This window comes from Lineus longissimus, chromosome 9, assembly GCF_910592395.1.
Source record: "Lineus longissimus chromosome 9, tnLinLong1.2, whole genome shotgun sequence".
Taxonomy (NCBI): Eukaryota; Metazoa; Nemertea; class Pilidiophora; order Heteronemertea; family Lineidae; genus Lineus; species Lineus longissimus.
Window position 1 is genome coordinate 20203857 of NC_088316.1, and position 9379 is coordinate 20213235.

Here is a 9379-nt window from a genome sequence, read left to right on the forward strand (position 1 = left end):
ACAAGTTTACAATCCCCAATCATGGCCCTCAAAAAGGTCATCAATTGACGAAATAAATGCCACTGTTCAATGAATTTATAGTTGAATGCGATCAAACTACGTCATTCCGATCGGGGATTGTAAATTTTAACCCAAGTTCCTGATAAAAGCTCAAGAAGAGAGGAATTGTCTCTCTGCCAGTTATAGAGGTGGTTCATGTGTGGGCCATTTGGCAGTTTGAGCCTTTCCTATTTATTTCTTGTATCAAGTACAGATTTAATCCATACTTTATCATATCTATATTGCTTCTAGAACAAAGAAGTGAAAATCAGCACTCACCTTCTTATCAAGCATGTCTTTTGGTGGTAATCGTGGGTCTTCTTAGCAGCTCACTTTCTCCCACACTCACTGAAGGCAGAGCTGCCCCAGTCTACTATGCTTGATCGGGTTGGTCAAAGCAGGGAATTGTAATCAAAGTCATGTGATCCAAGCTTCTTCATTCACTTCATGGCTAATCTGCCCTGTATTAACTAAGTGTCAAAAAATAGCATACACAAGTAAAACTGGGTATCAATTGTTGTCATTCTGATCCAGGCATTGTTCCCTGTAGTTAATTGATATTTAGTGCTTGAGTGGTGCCACTGCTGGAAATATAAGGAAGGCTTGGCAATACAAAAATGCTGGCAAAAATGGGTGGGTGCACTAAAGGACTTGCTGCTTTGGTCCAGGGCTTGACCTCAGTGCTTGCTGTGCTGAAAAATGGACTTCTGATGATATGATAAATTGAGTGATGTGGATGTCACAAGTGATGACCGTCATGTCGTATCTTGATTGTGACATGTCTGACATAACTTCTGATGTCACACATCACTTGGTTTGTCATGCGATCAGAAGTTCATTGGATCTGATGGTGCTCCAGCAGGGAACCTGAGATGGCAGGGCAGCAAAGGGAGTCTGTGAAGGAGGGTGCAGTGCCCTGCTTGAAAGGAAATGCCTTTATAGCTACTTGTGATCCCATGAAAAGTCATTCGCCTCTCAACAACACCTGATGCAGGCAGATTTTCCCAGGATACATTTCTCAGTTACACCTTGTTGATAATGCCACCTGGTTTATGTGGTTACATGCTGTTCCACCTGTATGAGACATGTCGCCTTTAAATCTTGGTATATCAATATAAGTTGAAATTTGACTCAAACATTGAATAGAAATATCAAAGATGATGAATCGTTATCCCCGGGGAAATTCCCTTGTGTTACAATCACATCTTTATTCCAGAAGCAATATGATATGGTGAGGACTGGACTCAAATACTAAATAGCTTAGATATCAGCCTATATCAACTAGACCTATACCAACTAGGCCTATGTCAAACTCAGCCTTGGCTAATACCAACCAGACCTACACTCGGCCTCGGCTTATACCAACTAAGCCTATATCAATTAGACCTATCCCAACTAGACCTATACCAACTAGACCTGTCCCAGCTAGACCTATCCCAACTAGACCTATCCCAACTAGACCTGTACCAACTAGGCCTATGTCAACACGGCCTTGGCTAATACCAATCAGACCTATACTCGGCCTCGGCTTATACCAACTAAGCCTATATCAATTAGACCTATCCCAACAAGACCTATCCCAACTAGACCTATACCAACTAGGCCTATGTCAAACTCAGCCTTGGCTAATACCAACCAGACCTACACTCGGCCTCGGCTTATACCAACTAAGCCTATATCAATTAGACCTATCCCAACTAGACCTATACCAACTAGACCTGTCCCAGCTAGACCTATCCCAACTAGACCTATCCCAACTAGACCTGTACCAACTAGGCCTATGTCAACACGGCCTTGGCTAATACCAACCAGACCTATACTCGGCCTCGGCTTATACCAACTAAGCCTATATCAATTAGACCTATCCCAACAAGACCTATCCCAACTAGACCTGTACCAACTAGGCCTATGTCAAACTCAGCCTTGGCTAATACCAACCAGACCTACACTCGGCCTCGGCTTATACCAACTAAGCCTATATCAATTAGACCTATCCCAACTAGACCTATACCAACTAGACCTGTCCCAGCTAGACCTATCCCAACTAGACCTATCCCAACTAGACCTGTACCAACTAGGCCTATGTCAACACGGCCTTGGCTAATACCAATCAGACCTATACTCGGCCTCGGCTTATACCAACTAAGCCTATATCAATTAGACCTATCCCAACAAGACCTATCCCAACTAGACCTATACCAACTAGACCTATCCCAACTAGACCTATACCAACTAGGCCTATGTCAACACGGCCTTGGCTAATACCAATCCGGCCTATACCAACTCAGTCTCTGCCTATACCAACTTGGCCTTGGCCTATACCAACTAGGCCTACACCAACTAGGCCTACACCATCTCTACCTTGGCCTATACCAACTAGGTCTGTACTGAGTCGGCCTTGGCTAAGCAATCCTGTCTGTATGTTAGCATCAAGCCCTGACCCATGTCATCGTCTGCCTGCAAGTGCTGATGAAGATCCTTCTTCTCTGATCTCTAGCAACTGATGACCACCACTCTGATGAGCCTCGTACCATTCCAAGCACACTCCATAATGGCAACACCAGATACTTACCCTACCACAAATTGATTCCAATACCCAAGTAACGATGTTAAGGGAGGTTTTTCACCAGAGGCTGACAGCAGTGGGCGGGCAACACTTTTTGGGTTCATTGGTTTGATTGGGATGATTGGGTGTAGATCGGTCCCTGGCCTCCTCCGTGGCCGTGCATACCAAACACTTCATTAGGGAAATAGTCGCTCTGGAATATTTACTCAACTCTAGGGGCATAAAGGTGGCCAAGTTGCAGTAAAAAGTATCATTTGGTGGTTGATACTTCTGTGTGAGATTAATTGAGTTGGTTGGGGGATTTTGATGAGTTTTGAGATGAATTGGGCTAGTTGTTATGTCTTGGGAGTAATCTTGACCTGGGATATTGGAATGATGCAGGATGTTTTGCACCAGTCATTGGGATTTAAACGTGAGGTTAAGGTCGCTAATTCCTCCCTAAATGTCTCTACCAGGATGTTTGATGGGTTTGATTGGGCAGGGTGTTGGCATTCTGAATTGGGCCAAGATTAAGGACAATTCAGAGGCAATTTGAGATTACGAGATTGGTTCCACCGAGTCCAATTTTCTTGGTCGGAGTGGAATGTAACCTTTGACTGCATATTCTGTCATCGAAATCCAACAATGTCCCTAGTGACAATGGCTTGAGGTCATATGTCATGGGTCAGTCAAGTTGCTTGCTCACGCGATTGAGTCGCTTGTTGTTGGATGCTCTCTGACATGAGAGGCCAGTTTTCCCTGCTGAGTTGTTTCTGGATCACATTGTTCACCTCTGGCACTTTGGCTGTTGGTTCGGGATTGGAGACAAGCATGCCTTTAGTGTTCATGTGATGCCAGCTTCTATTGGATCACTTTGTTCACTTGGCTAGAGATTGGAGACTAGCATGCCTTTAGTGTTCATGTGATGCCAGCTTCTATTGGATCACTTTGTTCACTTGGCTAGAGATTGGAGACAAGCATGCCTTTAGTGTTCATGTGATGCCAGCTTCTATTGGATCACTTTGTTCACTTGGCTAGAGATTGGAGACAAGCATGCCTTTAGTGTTCATGTGATGCCAGCTTCTATTGGATCACTTTGTTCACTTGGCTAGAGATTGGAGACAAGCATGCCTTTAGTGTTCATGTGATGCCAGCTTCTATTGGATCACTTTGTTCACTTGGCTAGAGATTGGAGACAAGCATGCCTTCAGTGTTCATGTGATGCCAGCTTCTATTGGATCACTTTGTTCACTTGGCTAGAGATTGGAGACTAGCATGCCTTTAGTGTTCATGTGATGCCAGCTTCTATTGGATCACTTTGTTCACTTGGCTAGAGATTGGAGACAAGCATGCCTTTAGTGTTCATGTGATGCCAGCTTCTATTGGATCACTTTGTTCACTTGGCTAGAGATTGGAGACTAGCATGCCTTTAGTGTTCATGTGATGCCAGCTTCTATTGGATCACTTTGTTCACTTGGCTAGAGATTGGAGACTAGCATGCCTTTAGTGTTCATGTGATGCCAGCTTCTATTGGATCACTTTGTTCACTTGGCTAGAGATTGGAGACTAGCATGCCTTTAGTGTTCATGTGATGCCAGCTTCTATTGGATCACTTTGTTCACTTGGCTAGAGATTGGAGACAAGCATGCCTTTAGTGTTCATGTGATGCCAGCTTCTATTGGATCACTTTGCTCACTTGGCTAGAGATTGGAGACTAGCATGCCTTTAGTGTTCATGTGATGCCAGCTTCTATTGGATCACTTTGTTCACTTGGCTAGAGATTGGAGACTAGCATGCCTTTAGTGTTCATGTGATGCCAGCTTCTATTGGATCACTTTGTTCACTTGGCTAGAGATTGGAGACTAGCATGCCTTTAGTGTTCATGTGATGCCAGCTTCTATTGGATCACTTTGTTCACTTGGCTAGAGATTGGAGACTAGCATGCCTTTAGTGTTCATGTGATGCCAGCTTCTATTGGATCACTTTGTTCACTTGGCTAGAGATTGGAGACTAGCATGCCTTTAGTGTTCATGTGATGCCAGCTTCTATTGGATCACTTTGTTCACTTGGCTAGAGATTGGAGACTAGCATGCCTTTAGTGTTCATGTGATGCCAGCTTCTATTGGATCACTTTGTTCACTTGGCTAGAGATTGGAGACTAGCATGCCTTTAGTGTTCATGTGATGCCAGCTTCTATTGGATCACTTTGTTCACTTGGCTAGAGATTGGAGACTAGCATGCCTTTAGTGTTCATGTGATGCCAGCTTCTATTGGATCACTTTGTTCACTTGGCTAGAGATTGGAGACAAGCATGCCTTTAGTGTTCATGTGATGCCAGCTTCTATTGGATCACTTTGTTCACTTGGCTAGAGATTGGAGACAAGCATGCCTTTAGTGTTCATGTGATGCCAGCTTCTATTGGATCACTTTGTTCACTTGGCTAGAGATTGGAGACAAGCATGCCTTTAGTGTTCATGTGATGCCAGCTTCTATTGGATCACTTTGTTCACTTGGCTAGAGATTGGAGACAAGCATGCCTTTAGTGTTCATGTGATGCCAGCTTCTATTGGATCACTTTGTTCACTTGGCTAGAGATTGGAGACAAGCATGCCTTTAGTGTTCATGTGATGCCAGCTTCTATTGGATCACTTTGTTCACTTGGCTAGAGATTGGAGACTAGCATGCCTTTAGTGTTCATGTGATGCCAGCTTCTATTGGATCACTTTGTTCACTTGGCTAGAGATTGGAGACTAGCATGCCTTTAGTGTTCATGTGATGCCAGCTTCTATTGGATCACTTTGTTCACTTGGCTAGAGATTGGAGACTAGCATGCCTTTAGTGTTCATGTGATGCCAGCTTCTATTGGATCACTTTGTTCACTTGGCTAGAGATTGGAGACTAGCATGCCTTTAGTGTTCATGTGATGCCAGCTTCTATTGGATCACTTTGTTCACTTGGCTAGAGATTGGAGACAAGCATGCCTTTAGTGTTCATGTGATGCCAGCTTCTATTGGATCACTTTGTTCACTTGGCTAGAGATTGGAGACTAGCATGCCTTTAGTGTTCATGTGATGCCAGCTTCTATTGGATCACTTTGTTCACTTGGCTAGAGATTGGAGACTAGCATGCCTTTAGTGTTCATGTGATGCCAGCTTCTATTGGATCACTTTGTTCACTTGGCTAGAGATTGGAGACAAGCATGCCTTTAGTGTTCATGTGATGCCAGCTTCTATTGGATCACTTTGTTCACTTGGCTAGAGATTGGAGACTAGCATGCCTTTAGTGTTCATGTGATGCCAGCTTCTATTGGATCACTTTGTTCACTTGGCTAGAGATTGGAGACAAGCATGCCTTTAGTGTTCATGTGATGCCAGCTTCTATTGGATCACTTTGTTCACTTGGCTAGAGATTGGAGACTAGCATGCCTTTAGTGTTCATGTGATGCCAGCTTCTATTGGATCACTTTGTTCACTTGGCTAGAGATTGGAGACTAGCATGCCTTTAGTGTTCATGTGATGCCAGCTTCTATTGGATCACTTTGTTCACTTGGCTAGAGATTGGAGACAAGCATGCCTTCAGTGTTCATGTGATGCCAGCTTCTATTGGATCACTTTGTTCACTTTGCTAGAGATTGGAGACTAGCATGCCTTCAGTTGCCTTCAGAGTTGCACAGGGATCCTATTTCCATCCAGGATCGATAATCAATAATGATGTAAATTGTGGACTGTGCTAGTCTGAGATGTGATCTCCTCGAATGACTCCCTGGAGACTGGTGGCGGCCTTTGATTAAGATTCAACAACAAGGTTGCTTGATGAACCTATCACATCATTTGGTGTGGGAAATATTGGTCATTTCCATTGGCAGTGACTCAGAATGGCCTAGTCCCTGGGGCCATTGACTGGACAGGTCCTTGGTTTAGATCTGATGCCCTGCCAAGCCCGTTGTGTTCAACTCGTGCAGTGATGGGTTTGATAATTATTATAGCGATGACTGATTCTTGTCGCAGGTACCTGCAATAACCTTAAAAACAGGATATTTTTGTCTGGTGGCAGAACTGCCACAGGTTGCTGCAGCAATACTCACACTTTATGATGCTGTCGGCTGACCATCACCAAAAAGCTGCAGTTTTCACCTCTGTCCCAACTTCACCAAAAAAGTTGTTTTTGCATCAGGTATTGGAAAGTGAGGAAAGAAGAATATCAATGCTCTGACCTTGTGGAGCATTTAATCCCTGTTAGTGTCTCGGCCAGTAATTCTTTCAGAAAGTACTGGTCAAGTGCAATTTCTTCTGAATGATCTTTGCAATATTCATTACATGACAAAGTTGTGAATAAATTGATCTATATGTCAGGAACAGATCCATTTGCGATTTCGTTGGGATATTAATTTATCAACTTTATGGAAAATGTTCTGCCAAATGGGGCAGCAAAACGGGATTTCAAACAAATTAGGCACCGCTAGGGAAAACACTCAGTAAATCATGTGATTTGTTGCATATTAATCTGACACAATGTCAGAAAATAGCGAGAGGTTATGCCAAATGAATCGAGAGAGTAAACTAGTTGTGAGCCCAAATGCCTGAGCTGCAAACTTGAGGCCGAACTGTCTCCTTTATGCTCAGAGAACCATGAGGTTGAATGTACATGTATGATTATCGTGGTTTAACCTGCTTGATGCAATAGGGTCTGCTCATGGGCCAGACTCTTCGCACAGAAAAAATCAACCTCAGAATATGAAGGAACATAGTTGATAGGTTTGGGTGAAAATGTCATCTTTTATTGGCTGGTTTGACGTCGTCTGCAAGAGGGTTGAGATGGGATCTTGTTTGTAAGTGCTCTCATCAGGACTGGCAGAGAAGTGTGTGGCTCACAGGGAAGTTTTATTAATACCTCACAGCCAATAAAACATTCAAAGACAAGTTCAGCTTTAATCTGGTTGATTTTGTCACACACTTCCCTTGACAATATCGCCATCAATTTCTTAAGGTTTCCAAGTGTTTGTCTATGCTAGTCACGTCCGTAACAAAGTGTTCGACTGCCTTGATCTTTGATCCCACTCAGGTTTGGTAGCCTAAATAGTTTGAATTGTGTGATAGGAGAAAATTACATTTGATCCTGATTGGAATATGAAATGGAGCCTTGGTTAATGATTGGACTCCACTGGGTGTGTATTGGGTTGGCAGGAAGGTGATAATCTGATTGAAATAGGGAGGGCCCAGAAGTATCCTGCCAATTTTGACCATCATACAGAGAGTCAGATAAGTTCAACTCTGAAAGATGAAAACATGTCCGAGTCCAAATATTTTTTTCACTTTTTTTCCACTCAGAATTATGAAACATCATCAGCCCCCGCAAATTTTTTGCTTTGAAAATTTTTCCAAGTCCAAGTTACAGGACATGAAGGATTCCACCAAGGGCGAATTCCACAAATCTGGCCATTCCTCTAAAGTAAGAGGCTGATATCGCCAGCGTTCTCTTTTAAGCCTGGTTGTCTCCCTTCATGTCCTTGGATTCCTTTTAGAAATTCGGACAGGCATGGATCAGAGGGCAGACTGCTACGGACCACCACTTAACCTAGATGGCTGGAATCGGGAGAGCTGTTATCTTTTTCTCCAGGTTTTCCTCCATGCGATACTTGAGAGAGTCATCACTCAAATGCTTATCTTTCTGATTTGCCTGGACAAAAAAAAACCGAAGAACGTTTGCAACAACAGGATAATACTAGTTTTTATTTCTTTACAAATGCATTGTATGTCATGTTGTCACATCATGAGACATGGTCTTGAGTAAGAATACATTCAGGTTCAACATCAAGTACATTCAGTTCCCAGAGCTCAGCTGTAAGTTTAAGGGGTCAAAGAAAAGTTATGCAACAGCTTAGGTTTAAGTATTTCATACCAAACTGGAGGTAATGCTGGTAGCGTTTGCTTCGAACTGGAATGTTTGTAAGCGACTTTGACTAAAGATAAAGTGACATGTTGGAAGTGCCCCAGACTCAAGACAGCAGTCAAAAAAGCTTTTCTGAATTTTCTGAATGCCATCTCATAATTTTTCTTGTTTGTGTGAACACTAGGCTGCTGCAATTTAAGTAAAGAGGCAATTTCTTTTAGGTATAAGGAAACTGATTTAAATTGGTTGAGTAAAATCTTGAGACTCCTCGTTACGGTGCGCCATTATAGGTGATAATCTTAATGAAATCACCTGCGAACTTCCCATGATTGCATGAATTACCCCCAAAATCATCATGTTGGTAGAAATGACAAAAAGAGTTGAGAAAATTGCTCTTAATTGTACATTCCAACAAAATCAAGAGAACGTGACAACATGTGCAGTAATACGTAGTTTGTTCAAAAGAAATGATGATGTTGCTGATGTCTTTTTGTGAGTCTTTAGGTTGGATGAACATTTTGAGTTCAATAATGGATGCATTAATTGGCACTGTTACATGCAGCAAGTGAAATTGGGAAAGACTTTTGCAGGTCACTTGAGAAATGTTTATTCAGTCCTGCTAACTCCGTTTTCATTACTTTGTGTTAACATCAAGCTTTTGTTCCAATGAATGATGCAGAAGATGGTAATATAGCATGACAAGAAACAGGCACACAGTGTTTGACATGGTTGATCAGGAATGAGGATCAATGCACCACCTCACAGTGCAAAAGTATAGTGTTTTTACCAGTATTGTTGATGTCTTTTCCCAGGAGGAGGCCTCATTCCTGAACAATGAAATGCATTACGGTTTCCTGGCTTAGCATGTGTGATCAATGGTGATGGACAGATCATGTAAAGACTTTG

At 42.7% G+C, this 9379-nt stretch overlaps 1 protein-coding gene across 3 annotated transcripts in view; it reads left to right on the forward strand.

Moving 5' to 3' along the window:
* Positions 1 to 9379, forward strand: part of LOC135493895 (THO complex subunit 2-like) — an 86368-nt gene that overhangs the window by 11521 nt on the left and 65468 nt on the right. The window lies entirely within an intron of this gene.